The following is a 23,425-nucleotide window of genomic DNA, read 5'->3' as shown; positions in this document are numbered from 1 at the left end:
TAAAATTCTAATAACTGCGAAGACAGAAATTATTCATTCCTTTGTTCATTCATTCCACAAATATTTATTGAGCACTTTTCTATATATCACTATTTTAGTCATTGGGGTTAAAAAAGTGAACAAACTGGAGCTTACATTCTACTGGGGAAGATTTTCAATAAGCAAAATGAATAAGTAAAATATAAACTAAACAAAATAATGATAAGAACTATGGGAAAAATTTTTTAAAGGAAGATTTGGAATTTGGAAATTCATAACTTAAAATAGGTGGTCAAAGATTATATAACTTAGAATCCTTCCTTTGATATGCTAATATAAAGGGTGATTCATTTGTACTACAACCTAGATTGAACATAATCATGATTTTTTGTTTGATTAGTGTCTACTATGAGTCCTTCATTATTCAGGCATTTTGAAAATTTAAAAAATACAAATAAATCATGGTTCTACATTAAAAATATGGATTATCTGGTTTGAGAATAAACAGCAATACATCTGAAGACACTGGACAAAATATTTCATTAAATGCTAAACTGTATGATAGAGACATAAGTGTAGACCACGTTAAGAGAAGATGGATAGTTCATAGCAGATTATGGTAGGCTCATCTCTTCCTAAAGTTAGGGAGAGAGACATGTTGTAATAAGGTATGTGTGTGTGTGTGTGTGTGTGTGTGTGTGTGTGTGTGTGTGTATGTGTCTTACCTAGTAAATACTGAAAATCTCCAGGGATTCTTTACCTTTTATTCCCAACACCTTGTCTAGGATATGGGAACATATAAGATAATCAATAAAAGGTAATACAATGAAGGAGTGACTCCTTCATTCCTTCAATCCCTCTTGCCTGGGGCAGGGGAGAGCTTTTATAAAGAGGTGCTTCTTATTCTTAAGCAGATTATAATTATGTCTGAAAATGTTGTTACTTCTATAAAACTCTGTTCACACATTGACAAATCTATTTCAAAATTCTTCCAGATTACTGAGTATAGTATTCAAAATCTTCTTTAATGAAAGTAGCTTTTTCTTTAAGGTTTTGCTAGAGACTATGTTGTTTCTTGTTGAAATGTAATGTAATGAATATACCGTAAAGGGACAGATCTGTAATTTAACCTCGAAGGAAAATATCTTCTAAGAAAGAGTACTAAGTTGCTCTACACTACAGGATGATTGCATAAGCAGAACAGTAGAGAGTAATTGTTGCAATTTCCATAGCCCAAGGTTGCAAGTTTAGTACAAATTTCATTTTGTTTTACTGGGTTGTTCTCAAAAACTACTTTAATTTCACTTATACTGAATCTCCACATTTGGCTACTATGATCTAATTATCTGTACCATAGCTGACTGTGTTGAACCAGATACAAATTATAATTTTACCCCACATAACTCCAAGTTTTAATTAAAATTCAGCTACACTAATAAGATATCATAGTCACAATAGTTCACATTCTCACAATAGCATATTTAAGACTCATATTTATATACTCAACATTATGTATTTATATACTCATAATATACTCAACAGCATATTTAAGTAGAGTAAAAAATACTATTTCAATGAGAGAAATCTCATTGACTTTTACTGAAACAGTAGGTCAGATTTTTGGTATTATATAGGTGAATAATAGTACCTTGGAAATTCTGAAATGGTTTAAATGATTAATGGTTCTTAATTACCATACAGCAGCTTTTAAAAAGATTTCATAATAAAATATATTTTTATGATAATACACTTATTCATTAAATGGTATTTGCACGATTAAATAGGCAAATTACGATATATGGAGTAGATGGCATTCTCATGAAAAACAGCAAGATAACTCTAAGGCAAAACATATTGTCTTCTATGTTTGAAATAATAAAATTTGGGGGTTATTCATTTCTGAGTTAATACATGATAGGCTCTTTTTTTAGTTCATCCACATTTTTTAAAATTAATTAATTAATTTATTATTATTATTATTTTTTGGACATCCATATTCTTGACTACCTACTTTCTCTGAGCCAGTCACGTTTCTAAGGTCTGGGCTGTAGGAATATAGCCACTGAAAAAATGGTAAAAAAAATGTGCCTTCCAACAGTTTACATTCTAGTGGTAGAGACAGATAATAGATAAATAAATACATAAATTATTAAAATTTCAAATAGCAATAAGTACCTTGAAGAGAAACAGGATAGGAGGACAGGAGTGATAAAAGAGGAGGGGCTATTCTAAGAGGGCTGGTCAAGGAAGGTATTTCAATGGAGATGATGTTTTGGCAGAAACCCAGAAGTCATGACTTTGAAAGGTATTTGAAGATCTGAGTAAAAGCCTTCTGGGAGATGGAACAAATACAAAGATCCTAGGTCAGGAATGAACTTGGTGTGTTTGAAAAGCAAGAAGATCAAGGTGACTAGAATCTGGTATTCTAGGAAAAAAATCAGGAGACTGGATCAAAGGGGAAGGAAAGGATCCACTTAGGGAAGTAGCTGTGGTAAGGAATCTGGGTTTTTCTCCCAAGCGTGAGAGTAAGCTATTGATGAGCACTGAGTGTTGAGTAGGATTGTAATGGGGTTTTATTTATAGTTTTCAAAAGAGCACCCTAGTTTCTGCAGGGCAAGGATCAAAGAAGGGAAACAAGATTGTTGCTGGACCATAGGCAAGTGAGGAAATGGCATGTATTACGTTGCTTATGGTGCTAAAGGTCCAGCTGGTAAGATATATTACATTATTATGCTGTTCAGAAATCCCAGTGTTTGTTTCATATTGGAAGGAGAGAGAGATAAATTTATTTGATGATACTGGTTACATCCAAAGAAATTCACTTAAATGATATGAATGAAAAGAAACAATCACATTTCAAGGTTAATCACTGGCCTACTTTTAGACAGTTGTAAACACAATTATTTGAGCATAGTCTTTACATTGGGTACTAGGAAGGGAAAACAATGTCCAAGAAGGAACATTTTGAATGATGCTCATTTATTTCTGCTATTTGATGAAAAGTAGATACACTGTATAAATAGATAAGCGAGATTAAGAGCTCCTAGATATATCATTAAAAAAGAAAAACAAAAGCTTGCAATCACTGCCGTAGTAACTATATATTTATGGATTCCCTTAACAGCAGCTCTATGCAATAATAATGGCATAAAAATGATGGCTACATTTTTGAGTGTCAGTTACTGGATATCCTGTTAGGTGATTTGCTTTACCTCATTTACTTCTCTCTGCAATCTGTGATGCATATCATTATTACCCATTATTACTACCCATGTTTCTAAAGTTGAGGACATTCAGGCACAGAATGTGTAAGTAATTCCCCCCCCACTCCAACTCACAGTGCCAATAACTGGTAAAGTTTGGAATCAAGCCTAGATTTGCTTTTAATCACTGTGCACTACTAGCGGTTAATTTAGTGAAAAACACACCAACCCAATTTCTCTTGAAGAGTTAAAAATAACCAGCTGATGAAGAGTTTTCCTGTTCCACTGGTTGTTTTGAAATACAGACACAGCGCCTGTTGGGTAGCAGCATGCAGCAATGAGACAGCTTACAAAACAAATATGTCCAGCTGCAGGATGTATCCTGGCCATTTTAAAGTCAGCGAGCCAATACAACCACCAAGGACGTAAATACACCAAGTGACAGCACAATTAATCCTCTGTACACAATCAATGAGGAATACTAATGTTTCTTGGGAAATGGAATATAGTAGAATGAGCCTGAATTTTCCCTGAGTGCAGAAGACGAGTTGCCATTCGATGAAACCTCCCTGGAGGAGACTGTAACAAACACACGAAGCCTCTCAAGGACAGCCAGGGTTGTAAATTGTGGGTTATAAAATAAATAATATAAATATTGTGCCAACATTTATAATTTATTTGTTGGACTCAAAGGTGAGAAATAGGGGTGAACTGGCAGGTCCAATTTGAACTAGCGCTGGCAAACCCATGCTGCTCCCTAAATCATTGCTTTCCGTGTTTCATTTAGCTTAAAAACATATAATAAAGCACAAACAAAGCTACTTGCTTTCGACAAATGGAGCTGTGGACACAGATTTTTGTAATGTTCCATTATACAGTTATTGGGGTGCTGGTTTTTCTTGACCTGTAGTGGGGAACTCTATGCTCTTAAAAGGGTGCTTTTTGCAGTTACTTGGGTGAAAACATAAAAGCAGAACAAAATGTTTTTTAAAAACATGCAACATTGCACAGGTTTCTTTGTGTTTGTTTTGCCTGAAACTTACCATTGCAAAGTCAAAATCTCTAACTGAAGAAGGACCTCATTATGACAAAGAGAGGTCATGAACAGAACACAGATCTCAAAAGATCTTTTACCCAGTTTCAGCCGTCCCTTAAACTCTAGTGATCCTGGGCAAGTCATAGAGTCCCAAAGGGCTTGTGGATAGTTCAGCCAGCTCTTGCTACTTCAGACTCAGGAATAAAATGGGAGATAGTGTAAGAGAAGAGCAGTATTGTTTTGCGTTTAGTGGTGCCCTCCAGTTCCTAGCTGGGCGGCACTGGTGAAATGTTTAGACTCTATGTACCTTAGTTTCCCCATCTTGTCAATGAGGATAATGATACTTCCTTTTGAAAACTTTTTAAGGGTTCATGAAAATATTGTGCTGTATGTTAAGTCCTGAGTACTGTGCCTTAGAGAAGAACTCAATAACTGTTAGCATTTTACATTTACTGTAGATTGTAAAACGTGATAAATCTTCAGTAAATGTTTATTGAATTAAAGAAGTATGGTCAGAGGTTCTACTAGATCTTTATTAGTTTTCTGCTTAGAACAGCTTGCTGTAGTTTGTAGGTTTGTACAAACTGATACAATGAATAAGGCACACAAAGACATATCTACAATTTCCATCTGATATCAGGCAAGCACACATGGAAATATTTGAGAGTCACTCTATGAGATGCACAGCCTATTGTGAAGCAGAATGCTTGTGACAACACCACACTCCACAAACAAAGGCACAAAATAGTGGAAGTAAGTGATCTCTTTGCAGAACTCCCAGAGTCAGTGGATAGTTAAATGAAAGGATGTGTTAGTGAATAGAGAAGGGGATTAGAGCAGCAGAATAGATAAGAAATAGGTTCAACTATCATTGCTAAGTAATGAATCCTCTCTGAAACACCATGTTAAATAAAGTGGAATTTAGTTTTCCTTTTTGGAGGAGGAGTTCCATAAGTTTGAATGAAAAATAAAAGATCACCAAGGAAACACATTTCCCCTTTGACTATCAATAATCATCTCTTCACTGTTTCAGTCTTGGGTCAATTTAGTCTCTTATCTCTTACTTAGAATGCTTATTTATCTCTCCTAGATTCTAGATACAAAGGTCATGAAAGGCAGACCACCTTGTCCTGATAAAATGATCAAAGCCAGCCTTTTGGGGAATATTAATCTGGCAGATATATCAAGTGAAGTAAATAGATTGCAAGGGAAAGAGGGCTCCTCAAGGAAACAAATTCATTAGCCCAATGGTTAAGTGGCAAAGGCCTCAGCAAGTGTGATGACCCCACGGGAAATAAAATGAAACAGCTGGTATGGGGGTGGTGACAAGGGGTAGCTAAATACTGCAAAGCAGAAACATGCTTTCTCATTTTCTTGCACACTTAATTGAAAAGCATGTGATAAACTTGAAGTAGGGATGGTGTGTTTCAACATCTCCAATGTGATTACAGCTATATTTTTACTGGTAGAGAGTGGTAAGATTGGTGAATTTCTAGAAGAAAATCTTCAAAGTTAAAAAAACCTAAGATTTTCTTAAGGTTTTAATATACCAGAAGGTTTTCAATAATTAAATAACAACATATGTCTTTCTATGTGGGAGAAAAAATTGGTCACGACAATTCTCATAGCACAACTTGTAATATTAGAAAATTAGTCCCACTGAAATAACCAATTTCATTTTCTCGTACTTTGAAATAAAAATTAATCACTAAAATATTTAAAAGACAGGGTTCTCCCTTTACAAATGACTGTAAATTCTGTATGCATTTCAGCCCTAGCCCATATATTTTAGAAAACCTATGTATTTATCCCAGATCCTCTCTACTCCGTGAGCAGAGAATCCGGCTGGCAAATTAACAATAGAATGTTAGAGAAGGTTACAACAGTTTAAACATCAGTTTGTCTGCATTTATCCAATTCTGCAATCTCTACTGTGGATATATTAGATTTGTTTGTATTTTTTAAATCTCATTACAAGTTTTTGAAAACAGGAAATTGCTTCTACTATGAAAGATCAATGTGCTCTTGACTTTAGCATTCTCGACAATAGTTTATCTGAGCTGATGTGGTAATGGAGATCAGGGGGATATGAGAATGGGCTTGGGTTCCCTAATAAGCTTTGAAAGAAGAAAGTCACTCAGAAGAAAGAGCACAATAATTATAAGTTCTTAAACTTAATGATGCTTATCCAATTAGATCATTCAACTGCCCAAAGAAGCAAAACCCTCAGGTTCATACCTGCTTTTCTTGTAAAATTGTCTTTTTGAGCGGGAGAGGGCACAGGAAGAGTGCTTGTAATATCAAGCTTAATAGATTTAATTTAGAGAAAATTGTATTATATCATGCCCTGTAATTAGAAATGTAAAAAACTTCTTTGAGATTTGGCCCCAAACATGAGCCAAACCATTTCAAACAGGAAATGATTCCAGAAATATAAGCCTAGGATTTTTCATTTTATTTCATCTTGCTCAGAAAGAACATCAGATGAATTAGGTAAAATTCTGCTTCTTATTGAGTAAAGCCAGTTAATCTGCTCACAAAATAAACACAATGATGTGGCCAAGTTTGGTACAGATTTGTGTCTTTTGCCTAAACTATTCCTTCTCATTTGTTACCAAATCCTAATGTCCAGATTACTCTCCTTTTTCTCCCTCTTTGAAAAATGTCACCTATTTCTAGGATCCAATGCTAAGCCTTTAAACCCTATTTCCAGCTGTTTTCCAGTGCTTCCACTGTTTTCTATTTCCAGTGAATTCTACCTAGGAGTTCCATAGTCAACTCAAACTTCATATATTTAAAATCTAACAGAGCACCTACCTATTCCTTAATATGGATTCTCTTGTGTTTTTTAGGTTAATTTCGAGTGCAATTTTTCATCAAGCCTAAATTTATTGGAACTCTCCTCTCTAAATATTCATCTACAAATGATCCCCAGATGAAATTTCCTCAGAAATGCTTCCCTGAGTTCAGACAATCCCCTCCCATATAGGCTTTCACTGACTTTCAGTAAAATTACAGGAATTTCTAAATGCTTAATTGTTTCTCTCTGCCTTGACGCTCTACTTTCCTACCAAGGTGGTCTTACCAATCCTGTGTTATTCCCTCAGTCATTCACTCCCTGAAATCCTTTAGTGATTCCTTTTGCTATCAGGGTAAAGTGGCAAGCTCTTTTAGCATGACTACAAGGTTCTTCATGAACTGGCCATAATTTTAAGCTTTGAAATATGCCAGTTTCTCCTTCTTCAAGCCTACTTTTCATTTCACAGAAAGGTCTTTTTGTTTATGTAATTAAATTCTGAACACATCAAGACACTTATCATTACCTCAATATATTGAACCTAATTTAAAAATTTTTTCTTCTATTACACAAGGTGCACTAAAGCAGCATTAACAAAATAATAAAGTAAAAAAATTTGCATAAATACCCCAAATCCCATTTTCTCTAATCTTGTCTTATTCTTATCTATGAACAAAAGTATTTTTTAAAAGATAGTTGCAATTGGAAAATGAGTAAAATTTCATAATCTTGTTTAGCTAACTGTTAATATACATACATTTTATACTAGGATTTTACTATAAGATTTCCTTTCTGCAGTTAACACCCTGTTGAATTCTTATTCACATCTTGAAGGACCCAGTTCTCTCATCTGTCATATCCAATGTGAAACCTCCCTTGACTTGCCTGGGAATTACAGTTGCAAATTTCAACATTCTTTTCTTAGTAGTTGATGGAAAAGTAGATAGGTATCAGCAAGTATATGAAAGACTTAATACTATCAACCATCTTATCCCAATGACATTTATAAAACACTCCACTCAAAAACAGCAAAATACACATTCTTTTCAAGTGTACACAGAATATTCACCAAGATAGATCATGTTCTCAGCGATAAGTCTTAATACATTTAAGAAGATTGAAATCATAGAAAATATGTTCTATGACTACAATGGATTTAAATTAGAATTCAGTAATAAAAAGATACTTTGAAAATCTCCAAAATAGTTGGAAGTTAAACAACACTTTCTAAATAACTCATGGGTCAAAGAAGTAATCAAAAGGAAAATTAGAAAATATTTTGAAATAAACAAAACATAAAATATCAGAATTTGTAGTGTGCAGTAAAAGCAATGCAGAGAGGGAAATGCATAGCATTAAACACTTATATTAGAACAGATGAAAGGCTTCAGTTAACAATTTAAGATTCCAACTTTAAAACTTAAGACCAAAGGCCAAATTAAACCCAGGCAAAAGACTGAATTAAACCCAGTACACGGAAGGAAGGAAATAATAAATGTAACAGCAGAAATCAGTGAAATCGAAAATAGTAAACACAACTGAGAAAATCAATAAAACCAAAAGCTGCTTTACTGAAACAAAATGGACAAATGAATAGTCTAACTGATAAGGAAAAGAGTGAGAAAGCACAAATTACCAGTATTAGGAATAAAAGAGGAACAGAGGGACAAGTGACACATGCCAACAGGAGATATATGAACAGCTTTAAATCAATGGATATGACAACTTTAGATAAAATGGACAAATTCTTTGCAAGCACAAACTACAAAAGGTCACTCAAGAAATTGAGTTTATAGTTAAAAACCTTCCCACAGGACTAAAAATAATAGCAATTTTTCACAAATTCTTCCAAAATCTAGAAGAGGAGTTCACTTCTTTCTACTCTACCTATGCTCAATATGGAAATAAAAAGAGAACCTAGCAAGTTCTGAGAACAGTTGTTTTGCTCCAATTTAAAACTTGGGGGCGAACATTACTCAGACTACAAAACCAAAGTCATTAAAAGAAAAGAAAGTTACAAATATACCTCATAAGCAGAGACATAAAAATCCATAACAATATTTTAGCAAATTGAATCCAGCAATATCTGAAAAGAATAAGAAATCATAAGCAACTAGGATTAAATCTGGGAATAAAAGTAATTAACCATATCAACAGTACAAAGAAGAAAATCTTTTACGATCCTCTCAATAGATATGAAAAATATATTTGTCAAAATTTAATATCCATTCATGATGAAAACCCTCAGTACACTAGAAATAGAAAGGAATTTCCTCAACCTAATAAAGGACATCTAAAAGCCTACAGTTAGCCTCATACTAAGACCAGGAACAAGGCAAGAATGTTCATAATCACCACTTCTATTCAACATTGAAATGAAAATATGTCATTTTGGAATGGAATATTCAATTGGAATAACACTCAGGAAAACAAAAAGTAACAAACTAGTAAAACACACAATAACATGGATAAACTTCAAAAGGATTATGTTAACTTAAAGAAGCCAGGAACAAAAGACTACATATGTGTGATTCTGTTTATATTTGACATTCTAAGAAATGCAAAACTAACACTGGAGGGCTAGAAAGTAGGTAAGTAGTTGCCAGGGTAGGGCATGAGAGGAGTAACTGTTACAAAAGAACGTAAGGGAAGTTCTGGGAGCATTAAAAATATACGATATCACGACTGTGACAGGAGTTATGTCATTGTATATATTTGTTAAAAATGCATCAAATTGTACAAGTAAAATTGGTGAATGTCCTGTAAGTAAATTATATGTAAAAACTATAACTTTAAAGGTTGGAAATTTTCTGAAGAAAATTAATTGGATTTTATTTATTAAATGATTGATGTGCTACATAGTAATATTAAGATAGTGTTGGTTGGGAGGTATTTAGCCATTGATTTTGCCTCACTCATTTTAGACAATTGGGGTCTAAAAATTTTTATATCCATGGTATAGATGAAAAGAAGTGTACTGGCCCTTAAATTAGTAAAAAGTATTTTTACTTTTAACATAAATATTCATTTAATGAATATTATTCATTCAAGTGCTGCTGCAATTCTCCAACATATTAGGTAGACCAACTAATAGAATTCCTAAACTGTTATATCACTCTATTATCTTCTATCATATAAACTTTAGCTGTACAGATAGGAATACAAGTTAATTCTCTTATGTAGGGCATATATGTTAGTGTAAAATGGTAACCTCTGAAAGAGACTGTGTTCCACCCTGTTTCTGATTAGTTACTAGGTATTTATTCCCCAGACTGCAGTGAAATATTTTATTGGTTGTTACAGCCAGTGCTATAGATCATAACTTATCTTTCATCTGACCTTAAATATAAATGAAAAACAATAAATTTATTTCAAGGTTGCACTGAGAATAAGCAAGGCCAACTGAAATAGAGGCTTTAAGCCTCATCCAATTTATATTCTGAACCAAGCTAAATAAAGAAAAGAATTAGAATTATCCTTTCTGCTATTGAATTACATTTAATATTGGAGGTCATGATCATACTTCTAAATTTATTTTGGGGGGAACAAAAGAATGTCATTCAGCATAAATAAAGGGCAATTTGTCATCAATGAATGTATTAAAGTAGAATATCATAAGCATAAGCGACTACTGTTTTATAGACTCTAACATTTCACATAAAAGTGAATCATTTCTTTATTGAAAAGCTTTCAGACATCTTTTTTATGGGGGTAATATGGAAAAGACAGGCACGTAACTTTTCCAGGTACTCTTTTAAAGACCACGGCAAAAGTGTTAAGATCTTATAATTACAAACTGGAAATAAACTTGGATGAGACATAACTTTCAACAAAGGTTAAGTGAATGACAAAGATACATAGCTATAGAATTAACTTGAAGAGCAATTCTTTGTAAACAAGCCAAAGTCTTGGGCCATGGGAATTTAGAAAGATTGCTACATAATATACCACCATGTCTGCTTCATAGACACGCTTAGATAGGAAACTTTTCTTCTTGCCTTTGCTCCCAGTGAAATTATTTTTTTAATTGGTTTATTTATTTATTTAGTTATACATCTTTATTGGAGTATAATTGCTTCACAATGCTTTGTTAGTTTCTGTTTTACAGCAAAGTGAATCAGCCATATGCATACATATATCCCCATATCCCCTCCCTCTTGAGCCTCCCTCCCACCGTCCCTATCCCACCCCTCTAGGTCGTAGCAAAGCACCGAGCTGATCTCCCTGTGCTATGCTGCTCCTTCCCAGTAGCTAACTATTTTACATTCCGTAGTGTATATATCTTGACGCTACTCTCACTTCACCCCAGCTTCCCCCCCACACCGCCCCTTGTCCTCAAGTCCCTTCTCTACGTCTACACCTTTATTTCTGCCCTGCCACTAGGTTCATCAGTACCATTTTGTTTTAGATTCCATATGAAATTCAGTTATTTGTAGTGAGGTGGATGGACCAAGAGTCTGTCATACAGAGTGAAGTAAGTCAGAAAGAGAAAAACAAATCCCAGTGAAATTTGAATCTGAAAAATCCACAACTCAAGTGTTCCATTTCATTAGTGTGTTGATTGTTCATGTGTATCCTTCTAAGAAAGCAGAGAAACACAGCTGTTACAAATCCTCTTAATTTAGACTGATATTCTAGTTTAAAAAGCAAAAGTGGTAAAACACAATGAAAATTACAATTAAAAATCATCTTGAATTTTAATTCCTATAATCAGGTAAGGTAGCCAAGCAAGAAAAGAGAACCATCTCTCTGCCTGCCATCTCTGGTTCATGCCTACTAGGCTCCCCCTAAAACACATACAACAACTGAATGGTGACTAGCAAGGGTAAAATATGTTCAGAAGTTATGTGAGGGTTAAACCATCTTGAAACAGGTCCACTTCATGCAGAAATGGAAAGCAAGGCATGGGAGTAGCTGCCAAAATTTTTGGAACATTGCTATTTACTTCCATGTTTCCCTTATCTAATTAGTTTAGCCTTTTTCTCCTTAGGAAACATGAGCATTTCAAATCTTCCTTCTCATGCCAGGCAAAATACTTTAAGTCACAAATTATGACATTTCATGCATCTTCTAAGCCTGCTTTCCTTGGAAATAGAAACTGGAATACTGATTACCTAACCAATTTCTAGGGACTCTGCTTTCCCCCTTCTCTAACTGGAAGCTATTTTCCCTCTTGTTCAATAATATAACTTGCATAATTTTGCTTTGGAAAATTAGGCCTAATTCTCCACGGCTTTCCAAACTTAAATATATAATTTTATTAAGTATATGGAGCAATATAGAGTGTTATTGTATTAAAAATACGTTCGGTTTTAATGTTTGTTCATCTTAAGTAGTTTTACATATTTTCCAAAAAATGTAAAATAAATAAGAAATGCTATACTTTTAGAACTGTGCTTGATAAAAAAACATAGTGTATTTTTCTCATCATTTTCATTCTTCTTACCAGCATCCTGATTCAGCTGCATCAGTTCATCCCTAGAAAATTTGCATTATTCTCTCTTCTAGTGTTTCTACATCTGTTCTCTTCCATACTTGTCTTTCATACCACAACACAGATTAATCTTCAAAAACAGAGTTTAAAGCCTTCATGAATAATACATTACTTAGAAGAGAACATTGAGTTTTCTAGAGAACATCGAGTTTTCTAGTAGTTCAAGAGCTAGTAAAATCCGGCTACAGGTTTTTCTTTCTAACATTCCTCCCACTCTTCTCCACCTCTAGAAAAAGTCAGTTATGATCCCCAAATCACATTTTGCTTATATTCTGACCCTTGCCTGAGAACCATGCAGCCCAAAGGATCAGCAGCAGATAACATACTTGTATAATTTTTATACCAACGCTGAACTCCAAATTTCTATAATGACACTATCAGTTACTTAGCATTTATTATTGCAGTATATCTGGATTTAGATACCTGATTATCTAAATATTCATGTACATATCAGATATAAATGATAAATTCATACATATGTACATATACACACATAAACACACAATGAAAACCTATGTGATTGTTGACCCAGCACTTTTTTTTTTTTTTTTAAAGTTGCAAGTTAAGTTTTATTTGGGGCAAAATGAGGACTATAGACTGGGAGACAGCATTTCAGAGAGCTCTGAGAAACTCCTCCAAAGAGGTAGGGGGTAAGGTCAGTATATATGTGATTTTGGTGAAGGGGGAGTACATGCAATCGTACATATTTTTTGCATAAGGTCTTGTGAAGGTTACTGCTAGTTGCGAGGAGCAGACATCACCATGAAGGAATTTAGCACTTCTCTAGATATGAGGCGATGCAAGAATTGGGCATATAAAATCAGCTCTTCAAAATATCTAACAATCTGAAGACCTGTTCTACCAGTTTACCCAGAACACAGAGTGCCTCATTCCTGATCTCCACCATGAATTCCTTTCAGGGGGTGTTGAAGGTCAGCAGCTGCAGTGACAACTGATTTAATCCTTGTAGACTTAGATCGCAAGGGCCAATGGCAAGCGTCAATTTGTAGTTGATATAAGTGGTGAGTCATCCTGTGCTGAGAAGTGGGCCCTGATGCAGGAAGTGAGAAGGGCTTACTGCACATGCCCACATTATGGTTCCAGTTTTGAAACCTGGCCTGGATTCTTGGGTCAGCTGTCTACCACTGTTGTCATCTTCTCATCCTGGCTTGGTTGTTTTAAGGTGAGGTTGAGGTTGGCATTCCTTTCTATAGACCAGTCCCAGACAGAGGCACTTTTTAAGTGGGAATTATGAGGTCTAGAGTTAATTCCCTTCAGTTGCATTGTGCATGAGCTAGCTAAGACTACCTGATAAGTGCCCTTCCACCTTGGTTGAAAGAGAGTCCTTTAAATGATGTCTTTTTCAGTGGACCTAGCACTTCTTTTCCAGCAAACCATGGCCCTTCTCAGGGTCATCACCATAGGAATGAGCATTTTATACAAGGTGACCCTTTCTGACCACAGTTGATGGGTCTAAAGCTCATGTCAACAGAAGAAGAGATGAATTCTTAAGCCCCTCCCTGGGAATTTTAAAACTTCCAAGAGCATTGAGTCAATCTCTTTCCAATAGTTTAACCTCTAAGCTGTAAACACAAGGCATCCCAGGCGTATTTCCTGACTGTAACGTGATTTTGTTTTTTGGGTTTTTTTTTTTAACATCTTTATCGGAGTATAATTGCTTTACAATGGTGTGTTAGTTTCTGCTGTATAACAACGTGAATCAGCTATGCATACACATATATCCCCATATCTCCTCCCTCTTGCGTCTCCCTCTCACCCTCCCTATCCCACCCCTCTAGGTGGTCACAAAGTACCAAGCTGATCTCCCTGTGCTATGCGGCTCCTTCCCACTAGCTATCTACTTTACATTTGGTAGTGTATATAAGTCCATGCCACTCTCTCACTTTGTCCCAGTTTACCCTTCCCCCTTCCTGTGTCCTCAAGTCCATTCTCTATATCTACATCTTTATTACTGTCCTGACCCTAGGTTCTTCAGAACCTTTTTTTATTCTTCTATATTTATGTGTTAGCATACAGTATTTGTTTTTCTCTTTCTGACTTACTTCACTCTGGTATGACAGACTCTAGGTCCATCCACCTCACTACAAATAACTCGATTTCATTTCTTTCTATGGCTGAGTAATATTCCATTGTGTATAAGTGTCACATCTTCTTTATCCATTCATCTGTTGATGGACACTTAGGTTGCTTCCATGTCCCAGCTACTGTAAATAGAGCTGCAATGAACATTGTGGTACATGACTCTTTTTGAATTATGGTTTTCTCAGGGTATAGGCCCAGTAGTGGGATTGCTGGGTCATATGGTAGTTCTATTTTTAGTTTTTTAAGGAACCTCCATACTGTTCTACATAGTGGCTGTATCAATTTACATTCCCACCAACAGAGCAAGAGGGTTCCCTTTTCTCCACGCCCTCTCCAGCATTTATTGCTTCTAGATTTTTTGATGATGGCCATTCTGACTGGTGTGAGGGGATACCTCATTGTAGTTTTGATTTGCATTTCTCTAATGATTAGTGATGTTGAGCATCCTTTCATGTGTTTGTTGGCAATCTGTATATTTTCTTTGGAGAAATGTCTATTTGTATCTTCTGCCCATTTTTGGATTGGGTTGTTTGTTTTCTTGATATTGAGCTGCTTGTAAATTTTGGAGATTAATCCTTTGTCAGTTGCTTCATTTGCAAATATTTTCTCCCATTCTGAGGGTTGTCTTTTCATATTGTTTATGGTTTCCTTTGCTGTGCAAAAGCTTTGAAGTTTCATTAGGTCCCATTTGTTTATTCTTGTTTTTATTTCCATTTCTCTAGGAGGTGAGTCAAAAAGGATCTTGCTGTGATTTATGTCATGGAATGTTCTGCCTATGTTTTCATCTAAGAGTTTTATAGTATCTGGCCTTACATTTAGGTTTTAATCCATTTTGAGTTTAGTTTTGTGTATGGTGTCAGGGACTGTTCTAATTTCATTATTTTACATGTACCTGTCCAGTTTTCCCAGCACAACTTATTGAAGAGGCTGTCTTTTCTCCGTTGTAGATTTTTGCCTCCTTTATCAAAGATAAGGTGACCATATGTGCGTGGGTTTATCTCTCGGCTTTCTATCCTGTTCCATTGATCTATATTTCTGTTTTTGTGCCAGTACCATACTGTCTTGATAACTGTAGCTTTATAGTATAGTCTGAAGTCCAGGAGCCTGATTCCTCCACTCCGTTTTTCTTTCTCAAGATTGCTTTGGCTATTCGGGGTCTTTTGTGTTTCCATACTAATTGTGAATTTTTTGTTCTAGTTCTGTGAAAAATGCCATTAGTAGTTTGATAGAGATTGCATTGAGTCTGTAGATTGCTTTGGGTAGTATACTCATTTTCACAATGTTGATTCTTCCAATCCAAGAACATGGTATATCTCTCCATCTGTTTGTATCATCTTTAATTTCTTTCATCAGTGTCTTATAGTTTTCTGCATCCAGGTCTTTTGTCTCCTCAGGTGGGTTTATTCCTAGGTATTTTATTCTTTTTGTTACAATGGTAAATGGGAGTGTTTCCTTAATTTCTCTTCCAGATTCTTCATCATTAGTGTATAGGAATGCAAGAGATTTCTGTGCATTAATTTTGTATCTTGCTACTTTACCAAATTCATTGATTAGCTCTAGTAGTTTTCTGGTAGCATCTTTATGATTCTCTATGTATAGTATCATGTCATCTGTAATGCGATTTTGGATTATCCAATACCCTTTAGGCATTTTACCCTCTTTCTGGAGTGCCTTCTCATTCTGCTAAAGCTGAAGGGCTAAAACTACCTCTTCCAGGCTTTCTTTCAGTTAGGGTTCTAGGTGGGCTTTGGACTCTGCTAATCAAGTGTATTTGGATGAGACACAAGTTCAAAATTGAATTTTGGGGAAAGAACCATGCAATGAAGAATGGGTTTTACTAATGCAGATTGAGGAAGAAACAGAAGGTTCTGTGGCCAGCATCTGTAGTGGTGACTTCCAGTTTTGTTGGAAACTTCCCAGTCAGGACAGAGGCAGTAGTTCTCTTGGTGGTGCAATTCTGCAGTGTGCCTTTGGAAGTTGCTCCTGGAAGTTCAGACTAGGTTCTCTTTTTACAGCCTCCACATTAATCCATAAGCTATTTAATAAATGTAGTAAATACCTTTCTGTTGAAATTAGCTAGAGTGGTTTCTTTTCCAGCATTACCCTTTGGACAAAGATGTTTTTTAGTGAAAGAGAGGACCAGAGATAAAAGGCTAGGAAGACACAAGAATGGCATCTGATTTTCTGATTCCAGGTGAACCTTGCACCAAGCAACATGCCTGCATTTCTTCTTGGGCTCGTTGCTCAATATTCTCCTGGATTGTATCAGCCATTGAATTGCACTTGCTGCTCTTAAATTAGCTTGAGTTTGGTTCTTATCATTTTAACCATAAGAATCATAACTACTACAATGTATTTCACCCACCCTATATAACACCCTGTCAGAAAGGGACATATGCGTACCCTAATGTGTACTGTGCATATTAAATATATGTCATGACTAAAATATATTGACTTAAGAAGTTTTTATTATTGATAATTCTATAAGTGCCTAAGCTCAAATATTTTGAGCTTCTTTGCTCAATTTTATATATATACATAAAATATGTATAATATATATAAAATATATTTTCATTATATATATATAATATACATTTTATTTATATATAATATAAATATATTTTATATATTTATATATAATATACATAGATTATATATATATATGATATTATGGATTAACTAACTGTGATTGGCCTCAATGAACATTTTATATGAGAAGTGCTTCTAAAAATTTTGAACTTTTGAAGAAAATCCCAGTTACTTTACAAACTTTGATTCAATTTCACCATACCCAAGGATAATCCTAATAATTACCTTGATTTTTCCACCAGTGGAAATGTCAGCAATGAAAGTTTAAGTATATTTTGCATAACCCAGCAAAGATTCAGTTTCTTTGATGAAGAAAATTAACTGCCAAAAATTGATAATAGCAGTCAAACAGATCCACAGCGAATGATAATACCTTGGAGGTCTATTAAATATTTGAAGATAATTCAACTACTGATTCATCCACTAACGTTTTTAGTAAGTCCCTCCTCCCATTTATTTGGGGAATGTGCAAAAATTTCTCCAAGGGCAAGCACCTAAGGGAGAGAAGGTATCTGAGGGAGAAAACTGTATAACATATCCAGGGACCAGCTAAGATCTGGATCTCATTTAAATGAGCTTGGACTTGAATGAGGCAAAAAACAGTTTAATCAAAAAATAATTAAATAAATAACCTGATAATGATCAAATGTCTTGACTCCCAAGCAAGCTATGAATCACTACTATTGGAAAAATGAGGAGGAGGTTTAGCAGCACTACTTAATTCACACTCCATTTTATATGCTTATTTTTACTTTGGTCATAGGATTTAACCTTTAAACACACATAAATGGAAAACATTTTCTCTCATTATGGAGAATAGTATGGAGGTTCCTTAATAAACTAAAAATAGAATTACCATATGGCCCAGCAATCCCACTACTGGGCATATACCGAGAGAAAACCATAATTCAAAAAGATTCATGCACCCTAACATTCACTGTAGCACTTTTTACAATAGCCAGGTCATGGAAGCAACCTAGATGCCCATTGACAGACGAATGGATAAAGAAGATGTGTTATATATATACAATGGAATAATACTCAGCCATAGAAAGGAATGAAACTGGGTCATTCGTAGAGACGTGGATGGACTTAGAGACTGTCATACAGAGTGAAGTAAGTCAGAAAGAGAAAAATAAATATTGTATATTAACGCATATATGTGAAATCTGGAAAAATGGTATAGATGAATTGGTTTGCAGGGCAGAAATAGAGACACAGATGTAGAGAACAAATTATGGACACCAAGGGGGGAAAGTGAGGGTGGGGTGGTGGTGGGATGAATTGGGAGATTGGGATTGGAATATATACACTAATATGTATAAAATAGATAACTAATAAGAACCTGCTGTATAAAAAAAATAAAAAAGAAATAAAAGAAATACTCCCAGTAGAATATTTTTAAAGAAAAGCAAACAAACAAAATCCTAAGCCATTAACACAATTTTGTGAAGTAATTAATTGGAGATGCTATCACATGTGTTTTCTTGAAAGGTTCTTAAGGATGGAAACAGGGAAAACTAGATTTCAAAACAAAAAAAAAAGATACTTAAGGCTGAAGCATGAGGCACTACTGTATCATGCTTACTAAAGACCAGGTGCAGCATGATGATTTTGGTGGCAAGGAGGAAGGAGAGATGAAAAGGAACTAGAAAAGAAAGAAGTGAGAGAGAGACGTCTCTCCTTCAAATATTCTTCTGTCAGCCCTACGTATTTATTCCCCCTAAGTAGCCTCTGGGAAAATTTTTAGTATTAACTACTTGTTTACTGACTCTTAATCTGACCCCCTCCTTGAGACTATTTTTATTTGAAAGGCTAATTTATCACAGTACATTTTTAATTCAAACTTCAATATTCTTTAAGTGAAAAAATATTTAATAGAAATAAAACTGGACAAAATGGCTTGTTTAACTAGGGTTAATATATACAGTCATAAAATTGTTGGTAGAAATGATGAGATTTTATATATTCACATACATATATATATTTTAAAGAAAGGTTATAAGGCTGTTTATGTCAAAACCATTAACCTGATCCAAAAAAAATGTAAACAGAGCACTGGTATTACAAAGTAAAAATGAGCCATGGAATTCTATTACTCAGATTCATAATGGATTCTCTAAACATTTCTTCTTTGTAGACAAAGTAGATATCATAGACTGAAAAGTATTCTAAAACTTTAAAAAGTTATTATATTTAATAATAGAAACAAATTAGTTCATTTTAAAGAGGCTAGAATGTTATATATCAATTACATTTCAGTAAATCTAGAGAAACAAAAATAAATGTATTTTGGATAAAGTCTTTAACAAAAACATAATTATAAAAAGGGAGAGAAATTTATATGAAAGAGGCAAAACTTGATAAACAATATATAAATTATTTTGCTTTGGGAAATATGTATTAAAAATAGAAAATTTAAAAAAATAGAGACTAGAAGTATACCTAGAAATATCATGTACACGTATATTTTTCCACATCTTTTTAGAGTGATATTTTTGTTAAGTATTTACAGGTATTGTTATTTGAAATCTCCACACAGATTTAGTCAAAACCACAAAATAATTCTTGTGAGTCATATAATACCAAAGAAGTATTGGTTGAGGCTTATTTTTTGAAATATAAACATACTGTCTGTTTCCTATAGGGATTGGAATTAGAGCTTTTTTTTTTTTTTTTTAATGTAAAAAACATTAAACAGTCAGTGGAGCTTTTACTCAAGTATGGATTTCATTCCCCAAGACTATATATGGTCTTTCTACCTGTTATCTCAAGGGAAATCGACAAGTAGACCAAGGTACTGGGAGGCAGAGCTGCAACGTTCTCAGCCACAAGAACTTTGCAGCCATGCGACCCTGCCTCTTCACCTCGTCCCACATTCAGGAGACTGCTTTCTCATAGCTGAGTTGGAACTAACTACACTAGTGGCTTCTCAAGGAGGAGAAACAATAACTAAGCAGTGGCTTTGTGGGAAACAGCAACATAACATGTCTTCCTCTTCATTTAATTAAAAATATTCTGGTTGTAAAGGACTACACTTTAAAATAATGATGGAACAAAGATACATAACTAAAGTGTCACATTGTTACATATTTCATTCCATTTTTACCAATTAACTAAGTGTTATGTGCTCTCTCATTTGAGTCTTAAAAAGGGTCTGTGCCGGGCTTTCCTGGTGGCGCAGTGGTTGAGAGTCCGCCTGCCGATGCAGGGGACACGAGTTCGTGCCCCGGTCTGGGAAAATCCCACATGCCACGGAGCGGCTGCGCCCGTGAGCCATGGCCGCTGAGCCTGCGCGTCCGGAGCCCGTGCTCCGCAACGGGAGAGGCCACAACAGTGAGAGGCCCGCGTACCGCAAAAAAAAAAGGTCTGTGCCAACGGACTCACAGCCATAGAAAATAAACGTATGGTTACCAAAGGGGAAAGGGAGTGGGGAGGGAAAAATTAGGAGTTTGGGATTAGCAGATACAAACTACTGTATACAAAATAGATAAACAACAAGGTCCTACTGTAGAGCACAGGGAACTATATTCAGGATCCTGTGATAAACGATAATGGAAAAGAATATGAAAAAGAATATGTATATAGGTATATCTAAATCACTTTGCAGTACACAAAAAACTAACACAACATTGTAAATCAACTATACTTCAATTTTAAAAAAGAAAGAAAGAAACACAGACATTACAAAAAAAAAAAAAAAAGCTTTGTGCCCTATGCTGTATCAGTTAAGCTTTAGTTTACAAGCAGCAGAAAATCCAACTCAAACTAGTTTAAGAGAAAAAAATAAAAAGTTGGTTCATCTAAGTGAAAAGCCCAACTAAATACTTTCAGGCATGGCTTGATCTAAAGGTTCAGATGCTGGTCAGTGCTCACTTTTACTTTCCATTGGTTTCATTTTCATCCTCCCATATCCAATTTCATCTTGATTGAGTCATCTTGCCTATCTTATTATTGTAGTATGGTGCCTGAGTTAAACACTTATTCACTGTGGCCAAGGGCACTGTGGTGTATTGATGAAGATTTGCATATGAATCAACATATTCCACTCTGAAACTGGAATTGAACCCCACCTAAACCACAGGAAGTTCAAGGGAGAGTCTAGATGCAGATTCCAAAGAAACAAGGAATGGTGACCAAAACGCTTTTTCCTGAAAAGGAGTACAGTAATATATTTAATCCATTTCTTGAAGAGAAAAGAAAAGGCATCCCCAAACTTGGAAATATACTTGCTTTTAATTAAAAAAAGTTATGGAATGTTTAATTGATATCAGAAACTGAGCTACGTGCTCTATTTGAATAATATCATTCAATTTTTATAAAAACTAACACAAAGTGGTCATTCTTACTATCACCATTTAATGGCAAGGAAACTAAGGCTTAGAAAGTTAAGCAAATTGCCTAACGTCAAATAGATAGGAGAGGCAAGTGTTGGGGAAGTGGAGCCAAGGTTTGAACCCAAGTAGTCAAATAGAGGAATATGTAGTTAAAACACAATTCTATCAGCACAGTCTACAAGGGCCTGGATACACAAAAGCTCCCCATAAGAGGCACATTCTCCTCCTGACTGAAGATATGGTCACCATACTAAAGAAATAAGGTATTACTCAAAAGGAGGTTTGAAAAGCTATGGAAATGTGGGGAAAGGATGACTGTGGAGCAAACACCGACACGGCCACACAGTAATGGGGAGCTCCTTCAGCTAATGGGCCTTGAGTAACTGGTCCCATGGAAAGGCCATGCTCCATAGGAAGTGGAAGATTTAGGACATTTTTCCTGACACTGTTACACTTTCAACTTGTGGAACTCTCTTTGGTCTGATTAAGATCATATTCTCCAAGGAACTTTCTGAGAATGATTTAGTTTTCTTCTTCAATAAGAAAATGAACTGTCATAAGGACTTCGAATGGTCTTAACTCTAGATTTTTGTTTCCTTTTCTAAATGATAAAGGGGCTGTGTGCATTTCCGTATCATTCTCAGAGGAGCCATTGTCCACATTTTCATTTTTATGAGCCTGCAAGGCAAGTTCCTAGGCTGGACATATTCTCTGTGAGGCCTCTACTGAAGCCTCCTGGCCCTTTCCTCCTGGAAACCCTCTCTATGTCACTATGTATCGTTTTTGTGCCTCTGGAAAACAAAGCTCAGACAGTTAATAGACTCAATAATGTAAAAGGTTAATAAGATATAGAGACAGGGTCAAAACTCCAGTTTCTGACTCAAATTTGTTGGTATTTTTACTATACCATAACACCTGAGATACAGCTTTCCTTCTTTATAAATTTTCAGTTCTTAAATGTATAATTTTTAGAATTAAATGTAATGTTATATCCAGTAAAATTCATGTACTAAATAACCAATCTGAAGACATATCTTTTTTTAGAAGAATGCCATGACTGTTTGTTTTAATTAAATAAAACAAAAACAATGACCATTATTTTTAACTACAGTCTATAGGCTACTTTAGGGTTCATTCTTGGCGTTGTCCATTCCCTGGGTTTTGCCAAATGCATAATGTCATGCATCCACAACTAGAGTAACATACAGAATAGTTTCACTGCCCTCAAAATCCCCAATGCTCCACCTGTTTATTCCTCCCCCAACTCCTGCCTAAACCCTAGTGACCACTGATTTTTTTTTTTTTTTTACTGTCTAGTTTCGCCTTTTTTCAGAATGTCATATTGTTGGAATCATAGAATATGTAGCCCTTTCAAACTGGCTTTCTTCACTTAGCAATATACATTTTTAAGGCTTCTCCACAGCTTTTCTATCAAGAAATCATGGCTCATTACTTTTCATCACTGTATAGTGTCCACCACATTTTATCGATTCACCTATTGAAGGATATCTTGGTTACTCCCTATTTGGGGCAATTATGAATAAAGCTGTTACAAAGATTTATGTAAAGCTTTTACATGGATGTAAGTTTTCAACTTTGAGCATGACTGCTTTATCATATGGTAAGACTATGTTTAGTCTTGCGAGAAACTGCCAAATTATCTTCCAAACTGGCTGTACCATTTTGCATTCACACCAGCAGTGAATAAGAGTTCCTGCTGCTCCATATCCTCACCAGCATTTGATGTTGTCAATGCTTTGGATTTTAACCATTCTAATAGTGTGCAGTGGTGTTTCACTGTTGTTTTATTTACAATTCCCTAATGACATATGATGTTTATCATCCTTTCATATGCTTATTTTACATTATCATTTCTTCTTTGGTGAA

This window comes from Tursiops truncatus, chromosome 3, assembly GCF_011762595.2.
Source record: "Tursiops truncatus isolate mTurTru1 chromosome 3, mTurTru1.mat.Y, whole genome shotgun sequence".
Classification (NCBI taxonomy): Eukaryota; Metazoa; Chordata; class Mammalia; order Artiodactyla; family Delphinidae; genus Tursiops; species Tursiops truncatus.
Note: the sequence above shows the minus strand (reverse complement) of the source record.